At 42.3% G+C, this 15,912-nt stretch overlaps 6 non-coding genes across 6 annotated transcripts; all 6 read right to left on the bottom strand.

Annotated features, from left to right (window-relative positions):
- Positions 1-575: 575 nt before the first annotated feature.
- LOC135025942 (U1 spliceosomal RNA) lies at positions 576-738 on the bottom strand. The gene has a single exon (XR_010222625.1). It is a non-coding gene; the product is annotated as a U1 spliceosomal RNA (small nuclear RNA).
- A 152-nt stretch (positions 739-890) lies between these two features.
- On the bottom strand, positions 891-1,054 carry LOC135026007 (U1 spliceosomal RNA). The gene has a single exon (XR_010222677.1). It is a non-coding gene; the product is annotated as a U1 spliceosomal RNA (small nuclear RNA).
- A 10,993-nt stretch (positions 1,055-12,047) lies between these two features.
- LOC135025911 (U1 spliceosomal RNA) lies at positions 12,048-12,211 on the bottom strand. The gene has a single exon (XR_010222595.1). It is a non-coding gene; the product is annotated as a U1 spliceosomal RNA (small nuclear RNA).
- A 150-nt stretch (positions 12,212-12,361) lies between these two features.
- LOC135026026 (U1 spliceosomal RNA) lies at positions 12,362-12,525 on the bottom strand. The gene has a single exon (XR_010222695.1). It is a non-coding gene; the product is annotated as a U1 spliceosomal RNA (small nuclear RNA).
- Positions 12,526-13,199: 674 nt separating this feature from the next.
- Positions 13,200-13,362, bottom strand: LOC135025941 (U1 spliceosomal RNA). The gene has a single exon (XR_010222624.1). It is a non-coding gene; the product is annotated as a U1 spliceosomal RNA (small nuclear RNA).
- A 152-nt stretch (positions 13,363-13,514) lies between these two features.
- Positions 13,515-13,678, bottom strand: LOC135025940 (U1 spliceosomal RNA). The gene has a single exon (XR_010222623.1). It is a non-coding gene; the product is annotated as a U1 spliceosomal RNA (small nuclear RNA).
- Positions 13,679-15,912: the final 2,234 nt, after the last annotated feature.

The raw sequence follows: 15,912 nt of genomic DNA, 5'->3' as shown, positions 1-15,912 counted from the left end.
AACAACTGCAGGGAGAACACATATTTTCAGATGAACATGGGGTGGCAGAAGGCTGCCTAATACTGAAGCACCCCCAAACAACAAACCAAATGCAACAACTAGTGCAAGCATTCCTGGGGGATGGCCTGCAGCAGATGGATTTGAATATGGTGATGTCATCCAAGCAGTGGGTCAAAGTTGGCTTCAACCCTCGTCTGCATATGAAAAGAGAAAAGGAGCGTGCAGGGCATGGAGGCCTTTTGTGGTGCTTGGATGACCCCTAGTTCGCATTAAGCACCCCCACCCTCCTTCGGTGTGGGGCTCATGTTGGCCATTCCCCAGCCCCTGAAGCATTCAAGCTGATTTCTTGCAGCAGCTGGGCACTGTAACAGCTCCAGAGCTGCTCTGTAAAGCAAGTAAAAGGGTGTGGGCCCTGCAGCACTACCTGTAGTTTGCATTGTGCATTGGGAGGCACATAGTAAGCAGACGGGAGGAGAAGTCAGGATAGTGCACAAGGGTATAGAAGGGAGGGGCTCAAGAAAAAAGAAGTGGAACCAGACAGCAAACTAGGCTGGAGAGAGACCTGAGACAAAGAGATCTGAATTACATGAGAGCCGACCAGGGAAAACTCAAATTATGCAGTCAAGTTTCCCACATTTGGGGAAATCGCAGGGGCAGCACACCCAGAGTGCAATGGGTGAGCCTTGCCCTGGGAGAAGCAACTTCATGATCATAGTATCTCACCTGGCAGGTAAGTAGGAGTTGGGCTAGAGCTGGGGAGGGTCGCTGCTCGGGCACCCCCCTGTCAAGTGAAGGAGATCCAACTGAGGCAGCACAAGGGAACTCTCGAAAGAAGAACAAGGCTAGAGGAAGATCTGAGACAAAGAAATCTGACTTTTACCAGAGCTGACCAGAGGAAAGCACAAACACAGTCCCCCACTACCACAAATAATGCAGTCGAGTTTCCCACATTTGGGGAAATCACAGGGGTCAGCATACCCAGAATGCAATGAATGAACCTAACCCTGGGAGAACAATCTTCATGACCATGGTATCTCCTATGCAAAATAAGTATGATTTGGGATAGGGCTGGGGAGGGCCGTTGCTCAGGCACATCTCTGTCAAGTAAGTTGCATTTGATTTGTTGTTTGGGGGTGCTTCAGTATTAGGCAGCCTTCTGCCCTACCATGTTCATCTGAAAATATGTGTTCTCCCTGCAGTTGTTGTCCCCAGATGAGAGTTCCCTTGTGCTGCCTCAGTTGAATCTCCTTTTGGAGAAGACCTCAATAAGATTGTAGCTGATCTGGCTACTGCTAAAACAGCTTGCCTACCTAGTATGACTCCTACCACGCAGAAGGCTAAAAGTACTTTTCTTGGCCCTTTCATCCTCCAGGTAAAGCGTACCCAAGGTCAGGCATACCCAAAGCAAGCTCATGTTTCCAGACCTGCCAAGCCCAGACTGAAGCAATCCTGGGCTGCCCATCAGCCTGCTTCCAAAACGGACAAGCCTGCCGCATGACGGTGCAGGCCTCCCTCTGGGGGATCCCAGGGTGGGGGGCCCGACTTCTAGGTTTGGCAAAGAAAGGTATAATTCTAAGCTAGAGAATTCTGTTTGGAGCTCACCTTGTACTTTGTGAAGAAATAATCAGCATTGTGGCTGAGCAGATACATGTAGTGTGTGGCTGCAAACTGCATGGATCTGCTGCGTTGTAATGCTGATTCTTTTTTTTTGCAAAGTACCAATAGCTTCATATAATGTTCACAATTTTTATGCAGGATCAAATAGCTCAATAGGTAGGGTGTTTGATTAGAATTCAACAGGTTATAGGTTTGAATCCTGGGTATGGTAGTTTGAGATGTGTTATTTAATAAAGTATGTTGTTCTGACTGCCGGCATCCTATCACCTGGGATATCATACTAAATAAATGGAGTTGATAAAAAAATTTTTTTTTTTTTTAACTAGGGACAATTTCCAGATACTTCTCTTTATAACTGAGATTGCCCCCTGGAACTTCACATCAGTTGACAACTATGCATGAGTGGGCAGTGCTTGCCCTGGATCTGTCCACCCATTTATGTGCCGCCATAAAATAAAGCATGACTAACAGTTATCCTGGGCGTACACTACACAATTATCTGTCAGGCTATCTATCCAGTCTGGATGGATGGAATGAAAATCTGGTAATGTATAGGAGCAAATGTCAATTAACCATTTGCTCCCAAACACTAGAAAAGTGGTCAAAAATGGTCATTACACAAATTGGTTAAACCCAAAATTTAACCAATTTGTTTAGGGGACCATTTTTGTCCATTTTTTAGTGTTTGAGAGTAAATCGTTGATGGTCATTTGCTCACATAGATAACCGGATTTCTATTCCAACCAGCCAGTGTTGGAGAGATGGTCTGCCAGATTACATAATGCATACCAGAGCCATAACTAGACTTTTTGGTGCCCTGTGACAGAGAATTATATGCCCTCCCCCCCATTTTTGCAATATGGACAAAAGGCGCATGCCTTGTGGGGAAGGGGCATAACAAGATTGGTCTCAGAGAAAGCACATGAGATATGAAGATAAATCTAGTATACTTGACACTCAATGGTTTGTGGTATTGCAGGGGTGCCCTCCTTAAATGCATATACAGTCACACATGGCATGTTTGTGTAAATGGCATATCAGCAGTCAGCACTAACTGGTGACATGCCATTTGTACAAGTAAGCCATGTGTGACTAATATATAAACATACTTTATTAAATAACACCTCAAACTATCATACCCAGGATTCAAACCTATAACCTGTTAAATTCTAATCAAACACCCTACCCATTGAGCTACTTGATCCTGCATCTATTCTAACCTCCAAAAACAGATTCAGTTGCATTTTCCAGCGTGTTTTGTTTGCGCCTTTGCAAATGTCTTACATCGACAAACTTATTTAGTACTATTTTGCAAATAGGGTTACATTGTCGCAACATTGTGTTCCCTAATTGCTTGATTTTTTAAATGCAAAAATTGATAAAGACACCTGATAATTGCTCTGTGGAGTCTTCTTTTGTGTCTACTTCTTATCTACATTTAATTCCCTACCTATAATCAAGGCATTTTTAAATGCTGGGTGCTGCCAGGACGTGAGGCCTACCTAGTCTTTAGATCTGAATTTGAATGTACTTGTGAACTAACTTAATTTCCTACTTCTAAACTCATTCCTAAATTCACTACTTACATTAATCCTGTAGTTGGGCATTTTGAGCCTTCAATTGTGGGCATTGTTTTGTGTCCAGACCAGCAGCTGGTGGTGTGCATTTGCTGGAAAGGCATCGAAGACCTCCGATATGCTGCATCTCCTGATGTGTGTCTGCCTCAAGTGGCTGTCAGCAAATGCATGCTAGACACCCCATTCCAAGCTGATTGTGACATCACGGAACATGCATCATAGAACAGGCATGCTAGAACATGGGTCTTCAACCTGCGACCCTCCAGCTGCTGTGGAACTACATATCCCAGCATGCCCTGCCTCAGTTTTAGCATACCTTAATAGCAAAACTGTGGCAGGGCATGCTGGGATGTGTAGTTTCACAGCAGCTGGAGGGCCACAGGATGAAGACCCATGTGCTAGAACCAAACCGCAGGTACATTGAATGCTAGCAAGCTGAATGTTTAAATCCTTTTTGTTCCGCAGCATTCCAATGCGGAAGATTCCATGGAACCAGAGATTATTCCATTGAGAAGGACATGCTGCCTGGATGACTGCACTGTGCAAATTAAATCACGGAGCCAGTTGGCTTGTGGGTGGCTCTGGTGACTGGGTGGTTGGGTGGGCGGTGTGTCGGAGGTGGAGCACATGCAAATGAATGTGTATCATCCAGCTAGTGAGAGAGAAAACTCATGCAGGAGTGTGCCTGCTTGTCAGTGAGTTATGCACCTTGCCAGACGTCAAATCTACATGGAGCAACTGGAGGGGACAAGAGCAGGTTTGGAAAATATACACAGAAGAGCATATATGCTGGCGCATTCTCCATGATTGTGTCAGCTTATGTTTTGGTGCACTGCACTTTCCTCCACTAAGTTTTAGCCATTTTGTTTAAACGCAAGTGTAGTTGCTTCTCGCTCTTTTGGCTGTGATATTGTATTGTGGTTGAAGAGTCTGCTGGAGGGATTGTTTTCTTCATTGGCGAGAGACTGAAGATATTCCAGGATGGAAGGCTTGGGAACACTATCCGTTTTTCAGTTGTGGAAGAGTTGAAAGACCGGATTGGACTACATTCTATAGTAAAGGGTATCTTTGTATTTATTAATCCTCCCTTTATATGTGTCTGTCTTTCAATAAAGCTTTGGGCTTGTGATTCCGTCACCCTCTTACACTCCACACCCATAGCCTTATTAACTATTGTATTGTTTAAATGTATAGTGCAGTTCATGATTTATAGTGTAGGCTGACCTGTACTGTAGTTCTTGAACTGTACTATACCGACAGCATTTGTATTGTGTTTTGGCTGTGCTGCAACACAGTACTTATGTGTGTAATGTTTATGTATGTTTTTTTGCTTCTTTATGTCAATAAAGACTGCTTTTTCAATCCAATATCTGAAAACAATCAATGTTTATCTTTGATGGCAATAGAAGTGGTATGATATTTGCTGCTTTTGAAAGGCAATATCTGATATGTCCCCTATCTGGGAACCATATATTAAATGGCTTTTCAGAAAAGGGAGATGGGAGAAGAGCTTTCAGTACTTGTAGGACCGATGCACATTTCCTATTCTAGCCTCCAAAAACAGATTCAGTTGCATTTTCCAGCGTGTTTTGGATGCGCCTTTGCAAATGTCTTACATCGACAAACTTATTTAGTACTATTTTGCAAATAGGGTTACATTGTTGCAACATTGTGTTCCCTAATTGCTTGATTTTTTAAATGCAACAATTGATAAAAACACCTGATAACTGCTCTGCGGAGTCTTATTTTGTGTCTACTTCTTATCTACATTTAATTCCGTACCTCTAATCAAGGCATTTTTAAATGCTGGCGGCTGCCAGGACGTGAGGCCTACCTAGACTTTAGATCTGAATTTGAATGTACTTGTGAACTAACTTAATTTCCTACTTCTAAATTCATTCCTAAATTCACTACTTACATGAATCCTGTAGTTGGGCATTTTGGGACTTCGATTGTGGGCATTGTTTTGTGTCCAGACCAGCAGCAGGTGGTGTGCATTTGCTGGAAAGGCATCGAAGACCTCCGATATGCTGCATCTCCTGATGTGTGTCTCCCTCAAGTGGCTGTCAGCAAATGCCTGCTAGACACCCCATTCCAAGCTGATTGTGACATCACGGAACATGCATCATAGAACAGGCATGCTAAAACATGGGTCTTCAACCTGCGACCCTCCAGCTGCTGTGGAACTACACATCCCAGCATGCCCTGCCTCAGTTTTAGCATACCTTATAGCAAAACTGTGGCAGGGCGTGCTGGGATGTGTAGTTTCACAGCAGCTGGAGGGCCACAGGATGAAGACCCATGTGCTAGAGCCAAGCCGCAGGTACATTGAATGCTAGCAAGCTGAATATTTAAATCCTTTTTGTTCCGCAGCATTCCAATGCGGAAGATTCCATGGAACCAGAGATCCTTCCATTGAGAAGGACATGCTGCCTGGATGACTACACTGTGCAAATTAAATCACGGAGCCAGTTGGTTTGTGGGTGGCTCTGGTGACTGGGTGGTTGGGTGGGTGGTGTGTCGGAGGTGGAGCACATGCAAATGATTGTGTATCATCCAGCTAGTGAGAGTGAAAACTCATGCAGGAGTGTGCCTGCTTGTCAGTGGGTTATGCACCTTGCCAGACGTTAAATCTACATAGAGCAGCTGGAGGGGACAAGAGCATGTTTGCAAAATATAGATAGAAGAGCATATATGCTGGCGCATTCTCCATGATTGTGTCAGCTTATGTTTTGGTGCACTGCACTTTCCTCCACTAAGTTTTAGCCATTTTTGTTAAGCTCAAGTGTAGTTGCTTCTCGGCCTTTTGGCTGTGATCTTGTATTGCGGTTGAAGGGTCTGCTGGAGGGAGGGATTGCTTTCTTCATTGGCGAAAGACCAAAGATATTCCAGGATGGAAGGCTTGGGAACACTATCTGTTTTTCAGTTGTGGAAGAGCACAGAGGTCGGATTGGACTACATTCTATAGTAAAGGATGTCTTTCTATTTATTAAACCTCCCCTTATATGTGTCAGTCTTTCAATAAAGCTTCGGGCTTGTGATTCCCTCACCCTCTTACACTCCACACCCATAGCCTTATTAACTGTTGTATTATTGTACAGTTTAAATGTATAGTGCAGTTCATGATTTATAGTGTAGGCTGGCCTGTGCTGTAGTTCTTGAACTGTACTATACCATCAGCATTTCTATTGTGTTTTGGCTGTGCCGCAACGCGGGTACTTATGTGTGTAATGTTTATGTATGTTTTTTTGCTTCTTTATGTGCATCGGTCCTACAAGTAATGAAAGCTCTTCTCCCATCTCCCTTTTCTGAAAAGCCATTTAATATATGGTTCCCAGATAGGGGACATATCAGATATTGGATTTCAAAAGCATCAAATATCATACCACTTTTATTGCCATCAAAGATAAACATTGATTGTTTTCAGATATTGGCTTGAAAAAGCAGTCTTTATTGACATAAAAAAAAAACATACATAAACATTGCACACATAAATACAGTGTTGCAGCACAGCCAAAACACAATACAAATGCTGACGGTATAGTACAGTTCAAGAACTACAGCACAGGCCAGTCTACACTATAAATCATGAACTGCACTATACATTTAAAGTATACAATAATACAACAGTTAATAAGGCTATGGGTGTGGAGTGTAAGAGGGTGAGGGATTCACAAAACCGAAGCTTTATTGTAACACAGACACATATAAGGGGAGGGTCAATAAATAGAAAGATATCCTTTACTATAGAATGTAGTCCAATCCGACCTCTGTGCTCTTCCACAACTGAAAAACAGATAGTGTTCCCAAGCCTTCCATCCTGGAATATCTTTGGTCTTTCGCCAATGAAGAAAACAATCCCTCCCTCCAGCAGACCCTTCAACCACGATACAAGATCACAGCCAAAAGGCCGAGAAGCAACTACACTTGAGCTTAACAAAAATGGCTAAAACTTAGTGGAGGAAAGTGCAGTGCACCAAAACATAAGCTGACACAATCATGGAGAATGCGCCAGCATATATGCTCTTCTATCTATATTTTGCAAACCTGCTCTTGTCCCCTCCAGCTGCTCTATGTAGATTTAACGTCTGGCAAGGTGCATAACCCACTGACAAGCAGGAACACTCCTGCATGAGTTTTCTCTCTCACTAGCTGGATGATACACAATCATTTGCATGCGCTCCACTTCCGACACACCACCCACCCAACCACCCAGTCACCAGAGCCACCCACAAGCCAACTGGCTCCGTGATTTAATTTGCACAGTGTAGTCATCCAGGCAGCATGTCCTTCTCAATGGAAGGATCTCTGGTTCCATGGAATCTTCCGCATTGGAATGCTGCGGAACAAAAAGGATTTAAATATTCAGCTTGCTAGCATTCAATGTACCTGCGGCTTGGCTCTAGCACATGGGTCTTCATCCTGTGGCCCTCCAGCTGCTGTGAAACTACACATCCCAGCATGCCCTGCCACAGTTTTGCTATTAAGGTATGCTAAAACTGAGGCAGGGCATGCTGGGATGTGTAGTTCCACAGCAGCTGGAGGGTCGCAGGTTGAAGACCCATGTTTTAGCATGCCTGTTCTATGATGCATGTTCCATGATGTCACAATCAGCTTGGAATGGGGTGTCTAGCAGGCATTTGCTGACAGCCACTTGAGGGAGACACACATCAGGAGATGCAGCATATCGGAGGTCTTCGATGCCTTTCCAGCAAATGCACACCACCTGCTGCTGGTCTGGACACAAAACAATGCCCACAATCGAAGTCCCAAAATGCCCAACTACAGGATTCATGTAAGTAGTGAATTTAGGAATGAATTTAGAAGTAGGAAATTAAGTTAGTTCACAAGTACATTCAAATTCAGATCTAAAGACTAAACACAAAACACAAAATAAGACTCCACAGAGCAATTATCAGGTGTCTTTATCAATTGTTGCATTTAAAAAATCAAGCAATTAGGGAACACAATGTTGCGACAATGTAACCCTATTTGCAAAATAGTACTAAATAAGTTTGTCGATGTAAGACATTTGCAAAGGCGCAAACAAAACACGCTGGAAAATGCAACTGAATCTGTTTTTGGAGGTTAGAAAAGATGCAGGATCAAGTAGCTCCATGGGTAGGGTGTTTGATTAGAATTCAACAGGTTATAGGTTTGAATCCTGGGTATGATAGTTTGAGGTGTTATTTAATAAAGCATGTTTATATATTAGTCACACATGGCTTACTTGTACAAATGGCATGTCACCAGTTAGTGCTGACTGCTGATATGCCATTTGCACTAAAACAAATTAAAATGGTAAAAGTTATTGTACTTTAAGTAAAAATAAAAGCTAAAATATCAATCCCAGTTTTGGATTACTTTAATGAACAAAAAAAAAATGCATATAGCAAAGGATAGTTTCAATCTGCCTACCTCTGGGTTATGGACCCAGCATGCTTCCATTACAGTACTCTGCTGCACATGTAAGTGCAAGAGATCCTGAAGCACTCACTCATCATGGGAAAGTACCAATGTGTTTCTTCATTGGTTGATGGAAGAAACATCTTACAAAAACTCTCCACATTATTGACTTTTTAAAATGTTTCTAGGAATCGTTCTAGATGAATGCTTATTAGCCTTTGTCAGTATGGACTTTTACAAAGTGTTGCTGTGGCGCAATCAGTTACTGTGTAAGGCTATTAACCAAAAGGTTGGTGGTTCAATCCCACCCAGGGACGTAATTGACCTTGTTATCAGATTTTGGTGATCTTTATGTAGACAAGTGAAAATTTCAAACCCCCTCTTATGGTGTAGGGTACCTGGCCTTCTCTGATGTAATCAGAGTTAGATTTGATTCAGTGATTTTATAAAAACAGCTAGGAAGCACAATTTAGCAGTGGGTTGCAGAGAAAAAGAAATATGCTGGCAAAAAAATCCAATTGAGTGATTAAACAGCTTTTCATTTTCTGGCTTTATTTTTATGCTAACAAATTTGTTCTCTGAAAAGTGTCCACAAAGCCAAGTTTCTGATTAACACATTTGTAGGGATGGTTTTTAACCTATTACTAAATTAAACTTGCTTCATTGGAAAGGCAGCAAGATGCATCCTCATTTCAATATCTACTGAAATAATACAGGTTGACACCAGGAAACATTAACGCCACTGCATCCTTTGTGCTTTCTCATGTGGAAGTCTGTTTAATGTGAAAACAAGGTGATATCTAATTAGCACACAGGTAAGGAATTAAGAAAATCTTTATTTAAGGGTGAAGATGTTTCTCACAAAATCGTTGCCCCAATGCATCATTGAAATTCAAGCTGGAAAGATGATTTTAATATATCACTTGTACATTTTGTATTGCTCTTCTGGTGACAATGTAGTTTGTTTTTGTCAATTACCATTTTAATAATCGGGTAAAGAAAATTAAGTGGATTTTTGAAAGAAAACAATACTGTCAATATACTATTAAAACAAATGAAAATGGTAAAAGTTATTGTACTTTAAGTAAAAATAAAAGAGCAAAAATATCAATCCCAGTTTTGGATTACTTTAATTAACAAAAAAAAATGCATATAGCAGAGGATAGTTTCAATCTGCCTACCTCTGGGCTATGGACCCAGCATGCTTCCATTACAGTACTCTGCTGCACATGTAATTGCAAGAGATCCTGAAGCACTCACTCATCATGGGAAAGTACCAATGTGTTTCTTCATTGGTTGATGGAAGAAACATCTTACAAAAACTCTCCAGATTATTGACTATTTAAAGTTTTTCTAGGAAACGTTCTAGATGAATGCTTATTAGCCTTTGTCAGTATGTACTTTTGCAAAGTGTCGCTGTGGCGCAATCAGTTAGTGTGTACAGCTATTAACCAAAAGGTTGGTGGTTCAATCCCACCGAGGGATGTAATTGACCTTGTTATCAGATTTTGGTGATCTTTAAGTAGACAAGTCAAAATTTCAAAAACCCCTGTTATGGTGTAGGGTACCTGGCCTTCTCTGATGTAATCAGAGTTAGATTTGATTCAGTGATTTTATAAAAACAGCTAGGAAGCACAATTTAGCAGTGGTTTGCAGAGAAAAAGAAATATGCTGGCAAAAAAATCAAATTGAGTGATTAAGCAGCTCTTCATTTTCTGGCTTTATTTTTATGCTAACAAATTTGTTCTCTGAAAAGTGTCCACAAAGCCAAGTATCTGATTAACATCTTTGTAGGGATGGTTTTTCACCTATTACTAAATTAAACTTGCTTCATTGGAAAGGCAGCAAGATGCATCCTCATTTCAATATCTACTGAAATAATACAGGTTGACACCAGGAAACATTAACGCCACTGCATCCTTGCTGCTTTCTCATGTGGAAGTCTGTTTAATGTGAAAACAAGGTGATATCTAATTAGCACACAGGTAAGGAATTAAGAAAATCTTTATTTAAGGGTGAAGATGTTTCTCACAAAATCGTTGCCCCAATGCATCATTGAAATTCAAGCTGGAAAGATGATTTTAATATATCACTTGTACATTTTGTATTGCTCTTCTGGTGACAATGTAGTTTGTTTTTGTCAATTACCATTTTAATAATAGGGTAAAGAAAATTAAGTGGATTTTTGAAAGAAAACAATACTGTCAATATACTATTAAAACAAATTAAAATGGTAAAAGTTATTGTACTTTAAGTAAAAATAAAAGAGCAAAAATATCAATCCCAGTTTTGGATTACTTTAATTAACAAAAAAAAAAATGCATATAGCAGAGGATAGTTTCAATCTGCCTACCTCTGGGTTAAGGGGCCCAGCATGCTTCCATTGCAGTACTCTGCTGCACATGTAAGTGCAAGAGATCCTGAAGCACTCACTCATCATGGGAAAGTACCAATGCGTTTCTTCATTGGTTGATGGAAGAAACATCTTACAAAAACTCTCCAGATTATTGACTTTTTAAAGTTTTCTAGGAAACGTTCTAGATGAATGCTTATTAACCTTTGTCAGTATGTACTTTTGCAAAGTGTCTCGGTGGTGCAATCGGTTAGTGTGTTTGGTTATTAACCAAAGGGTTGGTGGTTCAATCCCACCCAGGGATGTTATTGACCTTGTCATCAGATTTTGGTGATCTTTAAGTAGACAAGTCAAAATTTCAAACCCCCTCTTATGGTGTAGGGTACCTGGCCTTCTCTGATGTAATCAGAGTTAGATTTGATTAAGTGATTTTATAAAAGAACAGCTAGGAAGCACAACTTAGCAGTGGGTTGCAGAGAAAAAGAAATACGCTTGCAGAAAAATCCAATTGAGTGATTAAACAGCTCTTCATTTTCTGGCTTTATTTTTATGCTAACTAATTTGTTCTCTGAAAAGTGTCCACAAAGCCAAGTATCTGATTAACACCTTTGTAGGGATGGTTTTTCACCTATTACTAAATTAAACTTGCTTCATTGGAAAGGCAGCAAGTGATGTCATCCAAGCAGTGGGTCAAAGTTGGCTTCAACCCTCGTCTGCTTATGAAAAGAGAAAAGGGATATGCAGGGCATGGCGGCCTTTTGCGACGCTTGGATGACCCCTAGTTCGCATTAAACACCCCCACCCTCCTTCGGTGTGGGGCTCATGTTGGCCATGCCCCAGCCCCTGAAGCATTCAAGCTGATTTCTTGCAGCAGCTGGGTACTGTAACAGCTCCAGAGCTGCTCTGTAAGGCAAGTAAAAGGGTGTGGGCCCTGCAGCACTACCTGTAGTTTGCATTGTGCATTGGAAGGCACAAAGTAAGCAGACGGGAGGAGAAGTCAGGATAGTGCACAAGGTTATAGAAGGGAGGGGCTCAAGAAAAGAGAAGTGGAAACAGACAGCATACTAGGCTGGAGAGAGACCTGAGACAAAGAGATCTGAATTATACGAGAGCCGTCCAGGGGAAACACAAATTATGCAGTCAAGTTTCCCACATTTGGGGAAATCGCAAGGGGCAGCACACCCAGAGTGCAATGGGTGAGCCTTGCCCTGGGAGAAGCACCTTCATGATCATAGTATCTCACCTGGCAGGTTAGTAGGAGTTGGGCTAGAGCTGGGGAGGGTCGCTGCTCGGGGACTACCTTTCAAGTGAAGGAGATCCAACTGAGGCAGCACAAGGGAACTCTCAAAAGAAGAACAAGGCTAGAGGAAGATCTGAGACAAAGAAATCTGACTTTACCAGAGCTGACCAGAGGAAAGCACAAACACAGTCCACCACTACCACAAATAATGCAGTCGAGTTTCCCACATTTGGGGAAATCACAGGGGTCAGCATACCCAGAATGCAATGAATGAACCTCACCCTGGGAAAACAATCTTCATGACAATAGTATCTCCTATGCAAAATAAGTATGATTTGGGATAGAGCTGGGGAGGGCCGCTGCTCAGGCACATCTCTGTCAAGTAAAGGAGATTCAACTGAGGCAGCACAAGGGAACTCTCATCTGGGGACAACAACTGCAGGGAGAACACATATTTTCAGATGAACATGGGGTGGCAGAAGGCTGCCTAATACTGAAGCACCCCCAAACAACAAACCAAATGCAACAACTAGTGCAAGCATTCCTGGGGGATGGCCTGCAGCAGATGGATTTGAATATGGTGATGTCATCCAAGCAGTGGGTCAAAGGTGGCTTCAACCCTTGTCTGCATATGAAAAGAGAAAAGGAGCGTGCAAGGCATGGAGGCCTTTTGTGGTGCTTGGATGACCCCTAGTTGGCATTAAGCACCCCCACCCTCCTTCGGTGTGGGGCTCATGTTGGCCATTCCCCAGCCCCTGAAGCATTCAAGCTGATTTCTTGCAGCAGCTGGGCACTGTAACAGCTCCAGAGCTGCTCTGTAAAGCAAGTAAAAGGGTGTGGGCCCTGCAGCACTACCCGTAGTTTGCATTGTGCATTGGGAGGCACAAAGTAAGCAGACGGGAGGAGAAGTCAGGATAGTGCACAAGGGTATAGAAGGGAGGGGCTCAAGAAAAAAGAAGTGGAACCAGACAGCAAACTAGGCTGGAGAGAGACCTGAGACAAAGAGATCTGAATTACATGAGAGCCGACCAGGGAAAACTCAAATTATGCAGTCAAGTTTCCCACATTTGGGGAAATCGCAGGGGCAGCACACCCAGAGTGCAATGGGTGAGCCTTGCCCTGGGAGAAGCAACTTCATGATCATAGTATCTCACCTGGCAGGTAAGTAGGAGTTGGGCTAGAGCTGGGGAGGGTCGCTGCTCGGGCACCCCCCTGTCAAGTGAAGGAGATCCAACTGAGGCAGCACAAGGGAACTCTCGAAAGAAGAACAAGGCTAGAGGAAGATCTGAGACAAAGAAATCTGAATTTTACCAGAGCTGACCAGAGGAAAGCACAAATACAGTCCCCCACTACCACAAATAATGCAGTCGAGTTTCCCACATTTGGGGAAATCACAGGGGTCAGCATACCCAGAATGCAATGAATGAACCTAACCCTGGGAGAACAATCTTCATGACCATGGTATCTCCTATGCAAAATAAGTATGATTTGGGATAGGGCTGGGGAGGGCCGTTGCTCAGGCACATCTCTGTCAAGTAAGTTGCATTTGATTTGTTGTTTGGGGGTGCTTCAGTATTAGGCAGCCTTCTGCCCTACCATGTTCATCTGAAAATATGTGTTCTCCCTGCAGTTGTTGTCCCCAGATGAGAGTTCCCTTGTGCTGCCTCAGTTGAATCTCCTTTTGGAGAAGACCTCAATAAGATTGTAGCTGATCTGGCTACTGCTAAAACAGCTTGCCTACCTAGTATGACTCCTACCACGCAGAAGGCTAAAAGTACTTTTCTTGGCCCTTTCATCCTCCAGGTAAAGCGTACCCAAGGTCAGGCATACCCAAAGCAAGCTCATGTTTCCAGACCTGCCAAGCCCAGACTGAAGCAATCCTGGGCTGCCCATCAGCCTGCTTCCAAAACGGACAAGCCTGCCGCATGACGGTGCAGGCCTCCCTCTGGGGGATCCCAGGGTGGGGGGCCCGACTTCTAGGTTTGGCAAAGAAAGGTATAATTCTAAGCTAGAGAATTCTGTTTGGAGCTCACCTTGTACTTTGTGAAGAAATAATCAGCATTGTGGCTGAGCAGATACATGTAGTGTGTGGCTGCAAACTGCATGGATCTGCTGCGTTGTAATGCTGATTCTTTTTTTTTGCAAAGTACCAATAGCTTCATATAATGTTCACAATTTTTATGCAGGATCAAATAGCTCAATAGGTAGGGTGTTTGATTAGAATTCAACAGGTTATAGGTTTGAATCCTGGGTATGGTAGTTTGAGATGTGTTATTTAATAAAGTATGTTGTTCTGACTGCCGGCATCCTATCACCTGGGATATCATACTAAATAAATGGAGTTGATCAAATTTTTTTTTTTTTTTTAACTAGGGACAATTTCCAGATACTTCCCTTTATAACTGAGATTGCCCCCTGGAACTTCACATCAGTTGACAACTATGCATGAGTGGGCAGTGCTTGCCCTGGATCTGTCCACCCATTTATGTGCCGCCATAAAATAAAGCATGACTAACAGTTATCCTGGGCGTACACTACACAATTATCTGTCAGGCTATCTATCCAGTCTGGATGGTTGGAATGAAAATCTGGTAATGTATAGGAGCAAATGTCAATTAACCATTTGCTCCCAAACACTAGAAAAGTGGTCAAAAATGGTCATTACACAAATTGGTTAAACCCAAAATTTAACCAATTTGTTTAGGGGACCATTTTTGTCCATTTTTTAGTGTTTGAGAGTAAATCGTTGATGGTCATTTGCTCACATAGATAACCGGATTTCTATTCCAACCAGCCAGTGTTGGAGAGATGGTCTGCCAGATTACATAATGCATACCAGAGCCATAACTAGACTTTTTGGTGCCCTGTGACAGAGAATTATATGCCCTCCCCCCCATTTTTGCAATATGGACAAAAGGCGCATGCCTTGTGGGGAAGGGGCATAACAAGATTGGTCTCAGAGAAAGCACATGAGATATGAAGATATATCTAGTATACTTGACACTCAATGGTTTGTGGTATTGCAGGGGTGCCCTCCTTAAATGCATATACAGTCACACATGGCATGTTTGTGTAAATGGCATATCAGCAGTCAGCACTAACTGGTGACATGCCATTTGTACAAGTAAGCCATGTGTGACTAATATATAAACATACTTTATTAAATAACACCTCAAACTATCATACCCAGGATTCAAACCTAAAACCTGTTAAATTCTAATCAAACACCCTACCCATTGAGCTACTTGATCCTGCATCTATTCTAACCTCCAAAAACAGATTCAGTTGCATTTTCCAGCGTGTTTTGTTTGCGCCTTTGCAAATGTCTTACATCGACAAACTTATTTAGTACTATTTTGCAAATAGGGTTACATTGTCGCAACATTGTGTTCCCTAATTGCTTGATTTTTTAAATGCAAAAATTGATAAAGACACCTGATAATTGCTCTGTGGAGTCTTCTTTTGTGTCTACTTCTTATCTACATTTAATTCCCTACCTATAATCAAGGCATTTTTAAATGCTGGGTGCTGCCAGGACGTGAGGCCTACCTAGTCTTTAGATCTGAATTTGAATGTACTTGTGAACTAACTTAATTTCCTACTTCTAAATTCATTCCTAAATTCACTACTTACATTAATCCTGTAGTTGGGCATTTTGAGCCTTCAATTGTGGGCATTGTTTTGTGTCCAGACCAGCAGCTGGTGGTGTGCATTTGCTG

The sequence above is a fragment of the Pseudophryne corroboree genome, unplaced genomic scaffold, assembly GCF_028390025.1.
Source record: "Pseudophryne corroboree isolate aPseCor3 unplaced genomic scaffold, aPseCor3.hap2 scaffold_429, whole genome shotgun sequence".
NCBI classification, from domain to species: Eukaryota; Metazoa; Chordata; class Amphibia; order Anura; family Myobatrachidae; genus Pseudophryne; species Pseudophryne corroboree.
The sequence above is the reverse complement of the archived record's forward strand: the minus strand, read 5'-3'. Positions and strand labels throughout refer to the sequence as shown.